The sequence below is a fragment of the Euprymna scolopes genome, chromosome 30 (assembly GCF_053919585.1).
Source record: "Euprymna scolopes isolate OS-2025 chromosome 30, ASM5391958v1, whole genome shotgun sequence".
NCBI classification, from domain to species: domain Eukaryota; kingdom Metazoa; phylum Mollusca; class Cephalopoda; order Sepiida; family Sepiolidae; genus Euprymna; species Euprymna scolopes.
Window position 1 is genome coordinate 60,460,011 of NC_136511.1, and position 15,368 is coordinate 60,475,378.

Here is a 15,368-nt window from a genome sequence, read left to right on the forward strand (position 1 = left end):
TTTTCCTTTTTTTCTTTCTTTTTTCTTTTTTTTTTTCCTTTTTTTTCTTTTTTTTTCTTATTTTTCTTTTTTTTTTCTTATTTTTCCTTTTTTTTCTTTTTTCTTTTTTTTTCTTTTTCTTTTTTTTTCTTATTTTTCCTTTTTTTTCTTTCTTTTTTCTTTTTTTTTTTTCCTTTTTTTTCTTTTTTTCTTTTTTCTTTTTTCTTTTTTTTTGCAAAACTCGATTTTTGCTAAAACTATTTTCATTAATAACTCATTTTCTACCTTATCGTTTTTCGTAATTTTTGGATATGTTTATTAGTGCGACATGACAACTATATATCGTTGGTTTCACTTGAAGTTCAATATTTCGATTCTCGAATTTCGCTACAATAACGAAGCGGGACAAGATCAAAGTGTAGTATCTGTTCTTCAGATGCTGCACTTCTATTTCTTGTTCTCTTTCGGTGGAGGAGAAATCCTTCACGACTGAGACAATTTTTATTTTTGTACCTTTTCTCCACGTTAAAAAACGACCCTGGTGTCTAACTCTGTCCCGTGGGGAGGCATAGTAAATAGGTACAATAACGAAGAAGAACCGAATAATTTTGTCAAATACTAACGAGTTTTACCGAATCGCAGAGAACAATTTTATTTTATGGGGTTTTTTTTTCGATACAACATTTTCATGGAATTGTCTGTATCTTAGCTTTCCCAATACACACTGCAAAGACTGAATCTCAAAACTATTCGAACGAACGCCGAGAAGCAAATGGATTTTTTCGGTTAATTTAGATTCACTCTCCGTGTCACATGCTAAAGCAAGTTAGTTTTAACAGGAACGTGTTAATTTAAAATATTTTCATCCTATAAAAATCGTTCAACACCCAAAGGTAACAATCTTGTGAGAGATTAACAAACCGATGCAAACTTAGAAACATTTCGTGAACTGGAATCAGATTTACTTTTTTTATTATTATTATTTTGGAAGGCAAGATTCGGGTGATAAATGCAACGCGTCTCCACTCTCAGCATCAACAACGGCCATCCTAGAAATAAATATCTGACTTCAGTGTCCAACGCTGAAATTCATTTTAGTCTGCTGCTATATCTCCAGTGAACTCAGCCACCCACTCATACTTACATACAGCGGAACTTTGAAACAAACTTTCTGGCGATTTTCTCTTTTTTTTTATTGAAAATTTCTCTCGACAAACTTTGGTTATTCCAGATATATTTCACATTTCTGTACAACTGTTGATGTAAATATATTTTGTTCGTTAAGTCCTGCTTATTATTATTCCCCCCCCCAAAAAAAAAAAATCCTGCAAAATGGAGGTCAATTCATAACATTTATCGTTTTTATCCATCTTTTTTATTTGCAATTCAACTGCGTATATGTTAATTGTTTGCTCTGTTCTTGACATACTGTTTAATTATACCGCCTGTTTCTCTTTATATTATTATTTGCTTCTTTATGTTTTAATGCTAAGGTGATAAAGAAAGGCAGTAGAGAAACAGAAACTTTTTTTTCTAATTAAACTGTGCATGTATATGTGTGAGGGTTGTGTTGTGTTGTGTGTGTGTGTGTGTGTGTGTGTGTGTGTGTGTGTGTGTGTGTGTGTGTGTGTGTGTGCGTGCGTGCATTGATCGTATTTTTGGTTACGTGATCTTAGATGGTTTACAAGTCCAGCTTTTGGTAAATCAAAGTTACGACAATGTTTAAAATACTTATAATCCTGTCTCTGTCTGTCTCTCTCTCGTTCTCTCTCTCTCTCTCTCTCATATATATATATATATATATATATATATATATATATATATATATATATATATCGAATTTTGTTGTTATTTTAGCGATTATTGTTTTCAGTATGTGTTAGCTCCCCCTGGGAACTATGTAGAGTATTTGAATTAAATAGTCATCTCGCATTTGGGGATGTGTATATATTCACACATACATATGCGCATATATTCATTGCTTCTTTGTTTTACTTATTTATAATAGATGAAATAGTTATCCACAGGCACGTGTTCCCATGTATTCACGCCTCATCAGCACGGCTGCTATTATCCCCGAGCTTGCTTCCACTACCACAGAGTCTGCAATCGAGTGCGCATAAATTCTACATTTTCTGTGATTCCGCAAAACCCATAAGGATTTGACAAATTCTTCTTCTTCTTCTTCTCCTTCTTCTTCTCTCTCTCTCTCTCTCTCTCTCTCTCTCTCTCTCTCTCTCGCTCTCTGTATTTGCGTGTGTGTTTTTAGTCTTTGTTTCATCATTAAAATTTACAAGTTAAAATCAATATAACAACGTGACATATTTAGTGACTAAACGTTCGTTCAGTTATGAGAATCCTCGAGCGATATTATGTGCTAGTTTTTCGCTTTTAAAGTTATATCGATTTGTATTGTTATTTAAGTGATAATTATATTTGGGATGCGTAAGCCCCCCTTGAGAGCTAGGAAGAGTATTTTCCATAGAACTGAATAGTCCCCCACATTAAGGGACCTGTACAAATACATATGTATATATATATATATATATATATATATATATATATATATATATATATATATATATATTGTTACAAGGAAAAACAATACTCCCTTTCATGTCATGATAAATGTATCTATTAGTCAAGCAGACACCCCGCCCTCAACCTCCCTCCATCCACCCACGCAAAGAAAATCACAGAGACAAGATCCCCGCCTCATCTCCACCGCCTTTCGACAAGACGGCGAACATAACGGATGTAAAACAGACAGAACCTCAACCCACTCATCTCAGAAGGGAACACGTGGAAATAAAAAAAAAACTTGAGCGGGAAATTTAGTTGGACTACGAACAGCCAGGGGAACACTGGTTAAAAATCAGTGCCCCGAAGAAAATGGGGTAAACACCAGCGTAGAAAAACGCATAGGTGAAATATAGTCCATTCAACTCGGATCGGCGGATCGCCATCGGATCGAAAGAGGAAACCAACTCAAAGCTTGGATATACCTTGACCAAATGTTATTCTTGGAGATGAATATCCCTCCAATGGAGAATCTTATGCTAAAAATCACTCGTCAGGAATAATGTTAAAATAAAAATAAAAATAAAGAGAACGGTGACGAAGAAGAAAAGACATTTGTGATAATGATGCTCGTCGGGACCGGACAATTATCAAGAAGCTAAGTATTTATAAATTTTCATTCACTCCAATCCGCCCAACCCGCTCCCATGTTTCTATGCTAAAATATCATTCATGTTATATATAAATTGACTTTTTGCCATGTGCATTGAAAGAAGAAATACGTGACTGTCTGATTCTAAATAATAACTGCGACTTAATTTTTCTTTTCATTCAAAAAAAAAAAAAGGAAAAGGAGGGGGAAAAAGATAATACATCCCCATGAACAAACTTTATTATCGCCCCTCACCCCCCCGTCTCGACTGATAATGTTTTCTGCGCCCCCATTTGCATTATTGTTGTTTTATTTATTTTTATTTTTTTGCATTCACAAATAAATTAATGTATTTTAGTAGGTTCATACTCGATTGTGTCATCGTCGTTCTTATTGACTTATTCTAATAATTAACTGTGAATGTCGTTGAGGTGTTTCATGACGATAATGCTGGTTCGAACCTTGGCAAGTGCCCTTTGGTTGTAATATCGTCATAACCGGCACGCTGCATATTTTTTTATTTTATTTTACAACTTACGTTTGGAAGGAGAATTTCACTTTGAAATTCCTCACTCTGGACTATCGACACACAGGATTCCCATCCGAGATCCCAACGCACGTCGAACCCCTGGGCTAGACCCAAAACTGTTACATGGGGGCTCGTCCGGGATCAGCACTCACTAAGCACATAGGTGACCGCCGGAGGATCAGTCACACGCCAAACAAGCGTGACCCTCCCCCCTTGCTTGAATAATAATCCTCATTGGAATACCTGAACATTGTACACGGATAAATAAAACAGAATGACGGACATCGATGAGTTCATAGAAAATCCATCTCCAGATAGGTTATATAGGTTCAAGAAAGATGAGTTACTCATAATAGGGAAAAAAAACTAGGCTTAGAGGTTAGGGGAGCTATAAGAAAAAGTCACTTGATAAGAGTAATAGCTGAACACATGGTAGATAATGGCATCTTCGAGGAAGAAACGTTGGAAGGATTACCAGCGGAGAAGATGACCATGACGCCTGATCAAGTCGTATTAGAGAAAACGAGAATAATAGCGAAAATGGAAATAGAAAAAGCTTGAATCGAGCAAGAGCTGAGAATGAGTGAACTGGATAGCTCATCAGCCACGGGAAGACAGAAACAGATTTGATATGACAAAACAGGTGCACCTAGTCCCGAAATTTGTGGAGAAAGAAGTCGATGATTACTTCGCACATTTTGAGAGGACCGCCCTAAACATGAACTGGCCGAGGGAATGCTGGGCAATGCTTTTGCAGACAGCGTTGAGCGGTAAGGCCCAAAAGACGTATGCAGCACTTCCAGCAGAAGACTGCGCCAATTACGAGATAGTGAAAGCGGCCATATTAAAAGGGTACGAGCTCATCCTACAAGCTTACCAACAGAGGTTTAGGAACTTAAGAAAAAGCGAGGGACAAACATACGTAGAGTTTGCTAAATTAAAAGAGAATTATTTTGATCGGTGGTGCAATGCCAAGAACGTAGAGGGTAACTTCGACAGGTTGAAACAATTCATGTTGATTGAGGAATTTCAAAACTGTATGCCCGATGACATGAGGATGCACCTAGCCGACAAAAAGGCTGAAACGGCGCTTGATATAGCCACGTCAGCCGATGAGTACGTATTGATTCATGAGAGAAGCAGGGCAAAACCCCATGAACTTATGATTTCGCTGACCAGGGAGCGTTGCACAACCAATGACAATCTGCGGGCACCCATCAGAAACTCTCTCAATGCAACAATCAACCGACCAGTACTGGGAAGGGAAGCGAGACCCATAGTATGCTTCAACTATGGAAAGCCGGTTCATGTAGCTATGAAATGCCAGGCAAAACGATTCACTGAAATGAATCAGAATATCCCAGGCAAACCACAAGGGGCGATATCCCATGGAGTAGATAAGACATATAAACACTTCAAGGGGATATGTCGCCCAAGATAGTGAGAGTCGAGGAGAAGCCATCAACATTCTCAGGGATACAGGTGTATCCCAATACCTAGTGAAACGAAAACAGATGCCCAAGGAAGCAGTGAGAGCTGTAGGCAGATCAATTACGTTAAAGGTCTGTATGAGTATCTTGTGTAGGAGACGGGGAGTCTCGTCGTGGGCGATGAAGCGTTTCACTGAAGAACCACGGCAACATACAGCGAACCAACAACCAATGACAGCCACGGTGCGAAGGTAACTAACAAAGCTCAGCTGACTGCACGAATAGAAACGGAACCCAACGGTCACTGTACTGATCGCCACGAACGTCAGAACCCGACTGCCTCGCACCTCCAATGGACCGATTTTTATTCCTCAAGATGGCCTAGCTAATTTACATCCCCGCGAGATCTCGCACGATCCTGCGAGATTCCGTCTCTAATAAAAGCAGGCAGGCGCCATCTTGAAACTCTTTCGTCCGCTGCCCCGACCACAGGATTAGCCACCACCCCACACGCCAGGCACACACAGACCCTCTTGCGCCGAGGGCTACGGTTAGTCTCACACTCCCCCCTGGTCTCCAGATCACATACGTGACACGGCGGACATGGCCGTTTGATTCGTGCACTCCTGCGGAAGGGTATTGCCGGGACTTCCTCATCGGAGCTCTCAGAAGTGTCATCGGAAGCATCGGCATCAGCATTAGAGCTCGCAGTTGAGTCATCAGGTTCGTGGGGCACAGGTTGGATCCATCGCTCATCGTCGGATGACTCGCTCCTTCCACTGCTCGCAGTTGAGTCACCAGGTTTGTGGGGCACGGGTTGGATCCATCGCTCATCGTCGGATGACTCGCTACTTCCACTGCTCGCTGATTGGTCAGCGCTTAGAGCGGGCCGGACATCCCTTACGTGGCGCGGAGTATCATCGACTTGTATGGCCTGTTCACTGATGACGCCGGTGACCCGCCCCCTCCAAAAGCTGCTGGTGCACCGGCCGCCGGGTGGCTTCACCCAGACGGTGTCTCCCACTTGATACGTCCCCTGGGGTTCTCGTTGGTCGGGTAGACACACTTCAACGTCCTTGACGCGCACGTGGTAGTGATGAATCGCATCAGCGGGCGCACTGCCGCCAGTCACGGCGTCCTTAGGCGTTGTGTTGTATCTGTAAACCGCCTCCGCGATCGTACACTTCTTTCTGGCCGCGATCCTCTTCACGGTTCGGTGCCACCGCTCCGCTATGCCATTGCCGCTCAGCACATACTCGCATCGGTGTTGAAGGCGGATCCCCCAGTTGTCCATAAAATGCCTAAATTCCCTGCTGCAGAACGCCGTGTCGTTATCCGTGAGGATCTCCTCAGGCGGCCCCCTTTCGTAGAATATGGATTCCAATTCGTAGATGACACTGGTGGAATCCTGCCTCGCTAATTGGCGCCAAATCGCGAACCTCGTTGGCCCGCAGTCTATCAGTGTGAGGAAGTGTTGGCTGCCGTAGTGGGTTATATCCATACCCAACCGACTCCAAGTCGCGTCCACTCCCAGCTGTCCTTTCCGCCATCTGGCTGGGGCGGGGTCGATGGTCTGGCACATTTGGCACTCCCTGACCACTGCTCTTACTGCGCTTTTTGGTATTGATGGTCTAGCCAACTTCACAAAGTAGTAGGTCCGTTGTACTCCGGGGTGCCCACTGTCGTGATGTATCTTCCTGACGTTCTTCTTTTTCCACGCCCGACAGAAGTCCGCACACACTATGGTGCGGGAGCAACCGGAATCAAGGAGGGCTGAACATAACATGTCATTTACTCGGACCTGAATGACAGGGAGCGCCTTGTTTATTTTCTGTTCGGGGAAGAGGTCGGCACTGGCACCTTGTCCCCGTCCCCATTTCCCGCATAGTCTCGGGCCATGTGCCCAGTCTTGTTACAGCGGTAGCAGCGAACAGCCGTCGACCGCCTTCTACAATTTCTTGCCATGTGGCTCCGCCCGTTGCATCTGTAGCAGATGACATCACCTTGCGGGCTGGGTCCCTGAGACGGTCCTTCGCCACTTGGTGGGGCCTGTGCGACGGCGACTACCAGTTCCTGCACCGTCGAGTCATCCTTCATTATTGTCCTGGCTCTGTCCACTAGGTCATTCAGCGGTAGTGAGGATATGGTAGATGTTGCTCGCAGGAGCTGCTTTGTTCCAGCGGGGAGTCCTGACAGGAATTTGTAGGCTAGGGCCCTCTCGGGAAGACCGCCGAACAACACCATCAGCTTCTTAAGTTCGGCGAGATACACGTCCACAGTTTCGCCCAAGCGTACAGACCTCATCTCAAACTGCTCCCATGCAGTGGCGGGGTCAGTGGCGAACACCCTGTACAACGCCGCCTTGATACTCGAGTAGTCACACTTCTCCTCAGCGCTGAGTTGCTGATATACAGCGAAGGCCCCACCGGTCAGCCGCAGAGGAATCACGCACTCGACATTTTTCACACCGGACAACTGACAATGTAACTCGACCTTCTCAACCCAGCTGAGTACCGGGTCGGATCCGTCAAATTCCGGTATCAACTTTAGATCGAACCTATCGGCCATTGAAGAAAAGAAAACCAAGTTCGGAGTGGGGGGGCCGAAATAGCTTGTATGAGTATCTTGTGTAGGAGACGGGGAGTCTCGTCGTGGGCGATGAAGCGTTTCACTGAAGAACCACGGCAACACACAGCGAACCAACAACCAATGACAGCCACGGTGCGAAGGTAACTAACAAAGCTCAGCTGACTGCACGAATAGAAACGGAACCCAACGGTCACTGTACTGATCGCCACGAACGTCAGAACCCGACTGCCTCGCACCTCCAATGGACCGATTTTTATTCCTCAAGATGGCCTAGCTAATTTACATCCCCGCGAGATCTCGCGTGATCCTGCGAGATTCCGTCTCTAATAAAAGCAGGCAGGCGCCATCTTGAAACTCTTTCGTCCGCTGCCCCGACCACAGGATCAGCCACCACCCCACACGCCAGGCACACACGGACCCTCTTGCGCCGAGGGCTACGGTTAGTCTCACAAGGTCATAGGAAACAAACCGATTACAGTCCCGTTATTAAAGGTCCACCTAGTATCAGACTGGTACTCGGGAAAGGCCACAATAGGGGTAATCGACGACTTACCAATGGCTGGTGTAGCCATGATATTGGGAAATGATATCGCTAAATACCAAAATAAAACATCCATAAGGGTAACCACGAGGAGTAGAGTGATAGAGAAGGACCATACTTGATCTCTAAGAAAATAAGTCCCTTAAACTACCGAATATCTACCTCTGGGCGTAGAAACAAATCACAAATATGTCACATCAACATGATGAAGAAATATTCCAGGAAAGCGGGAGAAAAAGCAGTACTGGCAGCGTTAGGCCACAATAAAGCTACAGACGAAGGGTATCCGGAAGGAAACCTTCACATAAAGAAAGACCCGCCTATCAAGTTGAAGAACTCCGAGATACTAGGAAACTTGGGTAAAAACTTGTACATTTACCACTAAAAGAAGGGCAGAGGTTGCAAAAAATACTAATGGAATATAGCGACCTATTTACCGACGCACCGACGCGCACAAAAACAGTAATGCACGACGTTTATCTAAAGGAAACCAAACGAACTAGACAACATCCATATCGCTTAAGCTCGAAGAAATTAGAAATAACGAAAACAGAAATAGATTACATGCTAAAGCATAAGATAATAGAGCCGAGCTAGAGTGAAGAGGCATCGCCGTGCGTACTGGTTGATGGAACGGTGAGATTCTGCACAGATTACCGCAAATTAAATGCAGTGACTATCGACACACGGGATTCCCATCCGAGATCCCAACACACTTCAAACCCCTGGGTTAGACGCAAAACTGTTACAATATATATATATATATATATATATATATATATATATATATATATGTGTGTGTGTGTGTGTGTGTGTGTGTGTGTACATACATATACACAAGGATGTCCATACATATATATGTATATATATATATATATATATATATATATATATATATATATATATATATATATATATATAACTATTTCATTTATTCACATAAATTTACTATACGAAAGTATAGATTTATGCGTAAACTTTAAGTATTTACTTCAAAAGTGCTCAATACGTAGGTAGAGCTAGTTAGTAATTTATAAAATATATATGGCGATTAAGCTACACTGAATATTCGGCGTTTCATCCAACTATAGGATTCGTCAGGCTTATGCGCATAAGCCTGACGAATCCTATAGTTGGATGAAACGCAACGCAGAATATTCAGTGTAGCTTAATTGCCATATATATTTTATAAATTACTATATATATACATATATATATATATATATATATATATATATATATATATATATATATATATATATATATATATATATATAGTAGCGTCCAAATTTAAGGAATGGTCGATCATTATGACTTCTAACTTTATCTATGAAGAAGGAAAAAATGTTTGTGAATTTTCCAATGTTTAATAATGACTGTTAAATAAATAATATTTTTTTATTTTTGATTTTGAATACATACTAGTTTTTTTACATATAAATAAATTTAATTAAATTACAGGCGTCCAAAAGTTTAGGACCGGGGGAAATTATTAATGCATAAATAAAGAATCCTTTCAGTATAGTTTAAATTTATCTTCCTCCAGAGATAATATTCATACCTGTAATAATACAAAGAGGGGGTTGCAAAAATGAGTTGTGTGGTGAGGAGAAATACAAACTAAAATAGAGAGAAGGAGAGTTTTAAAATATAATCTTAAAAAGATAAGATACAAGTTAGAAAAGCATTTAATCCAAGGCATGAAAATTGTTAAACAAAATGTTTTTACTATAGGCTTTCAAAATAAAGGTACAAGATTCAATTTGAAATTTATTCAACTTCAAAGTACACTTTTATAAATTTTATAAAGTAAGGTATAAAAATTTAATTTAAATTGAATAAAAAAATTACCTTGAATTTATTTTATGTACTGTACATTGTGTTGCTATTTAAAAACATTATCTTTCATCTAGCAATTAATGATATAGATATAAAATTTTCGATGATTTTTTTAAAAGTGCAACAAAATGTACATTACATAAAATAAATCCAAGGTAATTTTTTGATTCGATTAAAATTAAATTTTTATACCTTAGTTTTTAAAATTCATAAAAGTGCACTTTGAAGATAAATAAATTTCAAATTGATTCTTGTAACTATATTTTTAAAGCCTATAGTAAAAACATTTTGTTTAACAATTTTCATGCCTTGGATGAAATGCTTTTCTAACTTGTATCCTATCTTTTTAAGATTATATTTTATTTAATTTATTAATTATGATTTTTAAGAAAATGAATGTGGTTTTGCATGTATTTATAAAAACTCTCCTACTCTCTATTTCAGTTTGTATTTCTTCTCACACCACAACTCATTTTTGCAACCCCCTCTTTGTATTATTACAGGTCTAAATATTCTCTTTGTTTCAGTTTGTATTTCTCCTTACACCACAACTCTTTTTTGCAACACCCTCTTTGTTATACATGTCTGAATAATGAGAAAATCTGCATTTTTTAACAAAAACTTTAAAATAATGGATGAAATGCTTTTCTAACTTGTAATTAAATGTCTACAGACTCAAGTTTTTGATCCTTTCGGGAATCTTCAGTGCAGGGTGTCACGATTGACACCAGTCGATAGATTCGAACCGGGCAACACAAGCCATCTCTGGCTTGATTAGCAAAGATCGTATCAAATCGGTTACCATTAACCACGTGAAATAACGTTTAAATTAAACATTTTATTTTTAAATGTTTTTTTACGTCCGTCAGACAGTGATATAATCGTTATACGATTATCTATGCATAAAAGCTAAATTTAACGACTTAATTCAACTGAAAGTGCTCAATGATAAGAAACGAGTTTCTTAAAGGGGTTGATATACATACATATACATACATATATATATATATATATATATATATATATATATATATATATATATATACATATCAATGAAAATGTCTGTCTGTGTGTCTGTCTGTCTGTGTACACTTCCCTGCCAAATAACTGTCAATTTTCGATCTACAGACTCAAAATTTGACATAAAGGGTATTGAGATTTGGGAAAATCTTTTTCATTGGTGTTCAGCCCGAAATTTGATTGTAAAGGGATCACGTTCAACGATTTCACCTTTGAGAACTTTACCAAACTCCTCCGCCAATTTTGGGTCTAAACACTTGAAATTTTAGATATAGGTTACTTGACATGGATCTAATTTTATAATTTGATTTGAACCCAAACCAATAAATGTTAAGCGGTCATAATTGGGGTCAAAGTTTTTTTAAAAAATTGATCTCTGCGGTCTCTAACAAATTACGCAGCCAATTTTTGTTCTATAGAGATAGGGCAAGCTTTTTAATCGTTTTTTTTTTTTAATTTTTTTTTTTTGCTAAAAATTTTGCTCCTAAGAGGTCAACGTTCAAAAGATTTTACGTATGCACATAAAGTTATGAACAGTACATAGGACCCGAACAAAGCCGGGCGGAGCTGCTAGTATATATGCACACACACAAGTGTATTAATAAAGAGAGAGGGAGGGGGAGAGAAAGAAAGAGATTGATAGAGAGACAGAAACAGAGAGAAAACACAAAAAGAGAGAAAGAAGGAGGATAGAAAAAGAAAGGCGGAAATATATAAAGGGGGTGGGGAGAAACGACAAAAGGATGAGAGATAGAATCATGCTGGGAAAGAATGAAAGATATCGAGAAAGGGTGCGGGAGGGGGGATGAGATAAAGAAAGAAAAAAATAAAAGGTGAAGAGAGTTCGAAATAGATGAAAATCATTTTTTTTCTTTCAATCGATTCAACAAGCCGACAATACTTAATCGCAAACTACGAAATCATTGTCTTTGAAGTTGTCTTTTAAGGAGATCAAAGTGGTTTTCAAGAAGGGCGAGATAATAAAAATAAAACGGAGAGAAAGCAGAACATAGAAAGCTGAATCACTATATATGCATGCTCCTACCCGTCTGTCGGCTGGGCAGTGGGGAAAGTGATAGTGCCTGCTGTCATTTGCGAGAATACAAAACAAAATTCATTTTTAAAATAACGAATAATGCACTCTTTGACTGCTGACATCTTCTATGATATAAATCTCACCTGTCTGTCTGTCTGTCTGTCTGTATCTATGTATTTATGTATGTCTAAAACTTTCAACAATGACGAACGATTTTCACAAGATCTGTATTGTTTTGAGGCTCGCCCTTTCGGACGACAAAAATCGAAAAATTGGCTGTAAACATTAATTCCTTCACCCTCAACTGGGCAGTTTTCTAGTGGTCGCTTTTAGTTGCAAAGGCCATATTCTCTTTTCAATTGATTAGCCTTAATTTAAACCTTCGACATTTCCGGTTTGGCGATGGACACAACGGCAAAGACGTCACGATTTTTTTTTTTTTTTTTTTTTTTGCAGAGGAGGTCACGTTCTTTTCCTTCTTCGCAGTACGTGTTCGACCCTGCCTCCCTACTACCACATTTTTTTTTATTTTTGCCTAACGCACACCTCCAAACACCCGAGCAACGCCGGGTACCTAGGCTAGTTTATATACATAAACGGCAAAATGTGTGAGTGTTTGTTTGTTGCAGTCGTGTTGAGACTACGACGTGGTCTTGGCTTATGTGGTACAGGTTTCTTGTTTGGGAGATCGAGTTGTGTCAGCAGGAGTGAGTGGTCGGTATCACCATCGGCGGAGTGGTAGGTTTGACAGAACCGACGTCTCTTTTTCTACACAATACAAGATCCAATTGGTGCCAATGTTTGGAACGAGGATGTCTCTAAGAGACACGATGACACATTTTCTGTTTGAACCAGGTGTTTGCAATACAGAGTCCCTGTTGACTACAGAACTCCAGAGTTCTTTGATCATTTTCATTTATTTTACCAGTACCGAAGTGACCAATGATGTCAGGCCAAGCAGTGGGGTTTGTACCGAGTCTGGCGTTGAAGTCTCCGAGTACTAGGAGGTGATCGCTGGCTGGGATCCTGCTCAGTAATTCGTTGAGACAGTCGTAGAATTCATCCTTCACATGATCTTCGCTAGGCAGTGTTGGCGCATAGACGCTGATGAGGTGTACTGGTGTGTATCGGCGCAGTTGATCTTCAGTGTCATAATTCTCTCTTAAATGCTGACCAGAGTGTCGACTACATGTTCCCTGAGTAATTTGTTTGTCACTGCAAAACCTACTCCATGGATGCGATGTTCCTCTTCTGCTTTGCCAGTTCAGAAGAAAGTGTCGTTTTTTTTTTCGAGATGGAGCCAGTTCCAGCCAATCTGATCTCCTGTAGAGTGACAATGTGGTCTTAAGAAGCAGACATTGTGCACGAAGGTTGAGATCCGGGTCATGCGTGAAACCCGGGCACAGTGTACGAATGTTCCAACTTCCGAGTCAAAAGGTAGTCTTTGAATTGTGATTAGTAACAGGTGAATGATTTATGTCCGTGATTGCTTGACGATCCCATCGAGACGGCGGACGTGACGGGGTAGTACCTTAAGACCAGGCGCTGCCTGGTTTGAGGTGGGCGGTAGCCACCCACTGGTGCTAAATAGCCCCTCCCACCATTGTGGAGGATCCGAAGCGCCTGGTCGCGACGTCAATTTGACCAGACTTTTAACTCGTAACTATCTTCCACCGTTGCGAGAGCCTGGGCGAAGAAACTCGTGCGTTGCCCAAGCGGCACGAGTGGAAATTGACCAGGGCCGGTAGAAGCCAAGGAAATACAAGGTCGATACGTTGGTACCGACTCTGGCTTTGGTGTTTGTTTGTATGTCTCGCAAAAACGTCAAACAGCCGCGTTGGGACGTGACGAAACAGGTATCATTTTAAACCTCGTTCCCTCAAACGACAAATATCGAAAAATTCCCCAAAAACATTCATTCATTCGCCCTCAACTTGGCAGTTTTGTACAAGGACGGGTCATTTTTTCGTTGACATTTTTGCAAAGCCATCAAACGCTCTTGCAATGACTAGCCTTAATTGTAACGGCAGCGAAGTTGCATATAATCGTGACCGCGGGAGTTAATTGTTTGCTTTTTTTTTCACCTTCTTTTTCTCCTTTGCGTTACAGGTTCGAGTCTGCCTGCCTAATTATTCCTTTTTTTTATTTCGAGGCTTATGTAATGGGAGTTTGTCCTTTTAAAACAAAAACTGAATTATTTTACCGTTCACTTCAACTTTTTTGTTTGTTTTTTTTTTCACACCACTCTCCACCCAGGCTGCGTCTATTTTTCGTCTGGTTGTATTGACTCCTTGTCATATACCACCTCTCCACGCTATACCACCTCTTCACGCTAGTATATTATATAACGGTAAAATGTGTGTTAGTATGTGTTTGTGTTTATATGTCTGCCATAAACTTTCGACACATGCAACGAACACTGACAAAATTAGAATCCCTAGAAAGATCGATCTCTCAGACGACAAATATGTAAAAATTGGCCAAAAAGATTAATTTTTTTACCATCAATTGAGCCGGGCTTTTTTTTGTTTTTTTTATTTTTTTGTAAGTAGATGTCAGTTTTTGCGACGACATTTTTACAAAGTCATTCACGCCCCATCTTAACATACATTTAAAAAATGTTATTTCGAAGGCATGTGACCTCAGAAGTGCGCCGTGGGCCAAACAGCCAATGTGTTCGCTTTTTTGTGTATCTCCTTTTCCCTTTTCACGTTACAGGTTTGAACCTGGCTACTGTGTCTATTTTTTTTTTTTTTTTTTTTGCGCTCACACGGGCACTCACTATTACTTTAGTTGTTTTTTAGGGGGGTGCACAATAGCCTTACTCTACCAAGTGTCCACACCCTGGCAACGCCGGGACTCAATACTAGTTTTTATATAAACATTAAACTTCACATATCTAGATCGGGCAATTGATAAAACCACAGACTTTAAAAAAAAACATCCGGAATTAAACTTCAGTAAAACTATTCTCGAGACAGAATGAAGAGCTGTGATACAGCGAAACAGTCCTCTTAAGGTGATTTATATGCATACATGATGGTTGTTTTGTCTCGACGAAAGTTTATGATCGCGTTAATCAGTTACTGTGTAGGCGTACGCGCGTAGGTGGCTCTTTAACCCAGCTTCAGTCTACACCTGGACGTTATATATGTGACCAAAGACCTTCTTTCGGATAAGTTGCTCGCACGTTAGATTTCACTATTTTTTTGTTGCTTTTTTAAAAAAATTTC